General features: G+C 38.0%; 1 pseudogene; it reads right to left on the bottom strand.

Annotated features, from left to right (window-relative positions):
- Positions 1-1,384: 1,384 nt before the first annotated feature.
- On the bottom strand, positions 1,385-1,859 carry LOC106747497 (annotated as a pseudogene).
- Positions 1,860-3,124: the final 1,265 nt, after the last annotated feature.

Raw genomic sequence — 3,124 nt, 5'->3', positions numbered from 1 at the left:
TAGATATTCATAAATAAATAAATAATTTTTGAAAAAACACAAAATTCGCAATACTTGTTGAACAGACCTCGTACGTGTTAGCAAATTTAAGGCTGTCTTCGAAAAAGGTTATACATCGAACTAGACAACTGAGGTGTTTAAAATTTTGAAGGTGTAGCGTACTAATCCGGTCATTTATCTGCTGGAAGATTCTTGTGGAATGTCTATCGCTGGAGGATTTTACGAATATGAGTTGCATTGCGCTGGTAACCCTGACGTATACCTCGTGGGAAAAGTGTTGCGCAAGAAAGGTGACAAGGTTTATGTGAAATGGTTAGTAGTTGACAATTCATATAATTCAAGGATAAGCAGATATAATGTGTTGTAAAAAAAGAAGTTTTATTATAACCTTTTGTATTACAAACAATATATATATGTCTTATTCTACAAACATGTATGAGTAATATTTTCTTTATTATTCCAAATGCGTACTACATATAAAAAAAATGCGTGAATAACTGTAGCGGTATATTATAATGCCCCCATGGAAACATGTCGATCGAGTCGGGTATGATATACCGCTTGTCATCGTATGGACTTAGAGCGATTTTTGTTTCAGACGCTGTGTAGACTTTGTGTAATTTCGGTCTTATATACGATTGTTGACGACTTTTTTTTCGACTTCATCTCTTAAACATTGTGTATACTCGTTAAATACGTATATACTCGTTCGCGCTATGACGCTACTATTGACGCCTTTTGACGCCTTTTGGCCTTTTTCGTGTCCTTTTTCCGGTCTACTCTCAGCGCGTACAGCTTCGCTCTAAGTTAGACGAATTCTGTCATTATAGCTCCGTTATTTTCATCTTTCATCAGGCCCGGAACCTTCTTATTTACAAGCGGTATATCGTACGCGTTGTCAGCGAGATAATCACTCGTATCGAATTTATGAATATCGCGTTTCATGTGCTCATAAATGTCTTCGCATTCTATGTGGTAAATTAGACTGTCGGTGTCGGTGTACATAATTTTGCATTTTTCGCTATATGAAGGAAATATATACTGGTGGTGAAATTCATACAAGCAAACCTTTGCTATGTCAAGGATGCACATACCCACATAGATCGGCTTGTTGAATTTTACTTCGAGTTTTCATAATTTGACGGCAATTAAGTTTTTGGTGAAAATGCTTCGGCTATGAAAATTTGATTTCGCGATCATTCCCTCAGCACCGTACTGTCCATCCCATTTTGTCAACAGTTTCACATCTACATGATTGCGTACATTTTCCATCATTTTTCCAAATACAGCATTGTTCATCAATTTATACAAATTTTTCTCGAAATTATTAGTCGCTTGTGTTCTAAAGTGTATTTAGTTCGATGTAATCGCGGAGCCACGGAGATTAAGCAAATTGGAGTACACGGTGTATCTTTGTAATGCGAAGACCGTGACGGGTGCACTGCTGCAGGTTGCGATAATGAATAACATAATGCTGCTTATCGTATACGGTTGCCAATAACTTATCCTGTCTTTTACCGGGTGGTTTGGCGCGCGTTGGACAAAACGGTAGGTCAGCGTGAGCGTCGTGCAAATGTTGCGGATATTCCAGATCGACCTCGAGAAATATAACCTATGGGTGAATCGACAGCGATTGAAGATACATCAAATGTTGAAACATCTGTGACTCATTGAAATTCGGCGTAAGGCAGCGGTTGACACATTGCCCAACCGTACAAATTGTTTACGTCAAAGTACATCAGGTACGACGATGGTTTCGATGGATCGTAAGACTGCATGCACTTGTTATTGGCCTGTGCGTATCTACAGGAACATTGCCAGAGACCGCCGTGTATACCACTTTCGATGAACATGACCATGTTGATATCAGTGAGCAATTCAAAATTTATGCCGGTATGTTTTAACATAGCACCCTAAGTGAAACCCGGTAAAGTATAATAATGTGCAGTATTTAATCCGTAACTTTTGATGCAACTATCCCTGAAATTTTCAAAAATATCGGCTAATAATAAGACATCGGTCTTCAGATATAAATCGCTGTATTCATCTAAGGTTTCAATAGAGAATCGTTGACAGACGTTCGCAGCGTGCGCATAATCGTTCTCGGATACCGTATCACCCGTCAACGAACTATAAAATGATTCTCGCTGTGGTAAACACGGGTCCTGCAGCTTGTCCGCGCAATCAAGGTATTCATATGGAAAAACATACTTTCGCGTCAATAAATCGAAATCGGATATATTTGAAAATGTGGACTGTAAAATTTTTAATTTTTCTTTGTCGAAAAAAGTTGCTAATTTTTCGAAATTGGTATTTAGAAATTTGTATGAATCAATGAATCGAAACTCTATGCAATTTCGTGAATCAGATTTTTTGCTGTATCTTGGACGTGTTTCGTAAATGATATATATTTTTCTTTTGTTATCGGTAGCACATTGATCGAGCCTTCAAATGCATTTGCTATTTCCGTGATAATAAAATGTGAATCGTTGTAAGATAAATTATGGAAAACTATTGGAATGTAATATGAATGTTTATAATTTAAATTGCATTTTGAATGCGCGGGACCTTTGTACCGTCCGGTGAGATGGCAATGATCGCGTACGTGTACGTTTGTATCCTCTTTCTAGCACACGTGACAGTTGCGCTATTAAATGTTTCCAACTGTTTGTTTGATAGTTTCCATGGGGACATTTGTTGATAAAACTAATTTTATGCGGTGCGCTAACTCTTCGAGTTGCTCGACGAACCACGAGACGCAATCACTATCGCGACGGCTTCAAAAATACGATAATATTGGTAATACAAATAAGTTTCCACCGTTTTTTTATAAAAATTATCAATTTATTGTAAAAAAAATATAAGTTACATTTTATTCAAAATATTGTCCATAACTAGCTACTACTTTTTGCCATCTTTCTGGCAGCATTCGGATGTCACGTCGAAAAAACTCTTCATCTTTTGAGGCTACCCATGAATCGACCCAATTTTTGGCTTCTTCTTAAGAAGTGAAGTGCTGTTCGACCAGGGCGTGAGCCATCGACCAGAACAAGTGGTAGTCCGGAGGAGCAATGAGTGGTGAATACGGCGGGTGGGGTAAGACATCCCATTGTAAAGCTTCCAA

Source organism: Dinoponera quadriceps, unplaced genomic scaffold (assembly GCF_001313825.1).
Source record: "Dinoponera quadriceps isolate SergipeBrazil2010 unplaced genomic scaffold, ASM131382v1 scaffold2442, whole genome shotgun sequence".
In the NCBI taxonomy this organism is placed as follows: Eukaryota; Metazoa; Arthropoda; class Insecta; order Hymenoptera; family Formicidae; genus Dinoponera; species Dinoponera quadriceps.
Note: the sequence above shows the minus strand (reverse complement) of the source record. Positions and strands in the feature narration are given on the sequence as shown.